Source organism: Triticum dicoccoides, chromosome 6B (genome assembly GCF_002162155.2).
Source record: "Triticum dicoccoides isolate Atlit2015 ecotype Zavitan chromosome 6B, WEW_v2.0, whole genome shotgun sequence".
NCBI lineage: Eukaryota > Viridiplantae > Streptophyta > Magnoliopsida > Poales > Poaceae > Triticum > Triticum dicoccoides.
The window spans coordinates 156,234,155-156,234,425 of record NC_041391.1 but is presented as its reverse complement, the minus strand read 5'-3'; positions in this window follow the sequence as shown (position 1 = coordinate 156,234,425).

Below are 271 nucleotides of genomic sequence, written 5' to 3'. Positions count from 1 at the left end.
ACAAACACGTTCTCTCGAAGTCGACTCCTCTCACGCGCGCACACCTTCTCTTCCCTCTCTACGGGCATTTTCTCTCTTGCACCCCATCGTTGGTGGCCTCTGCCATACACGCCACCTCTCTATGATGAAGCCATGCACACTTAAATTACATCCGCCACAGAGGACCCCGCGACACACACACACACACACACACCCCTACACACACTAAGACTCCATCTCTCTCTCTCTCACACACACACAAACACACACACACACGGACGCACGCACACAC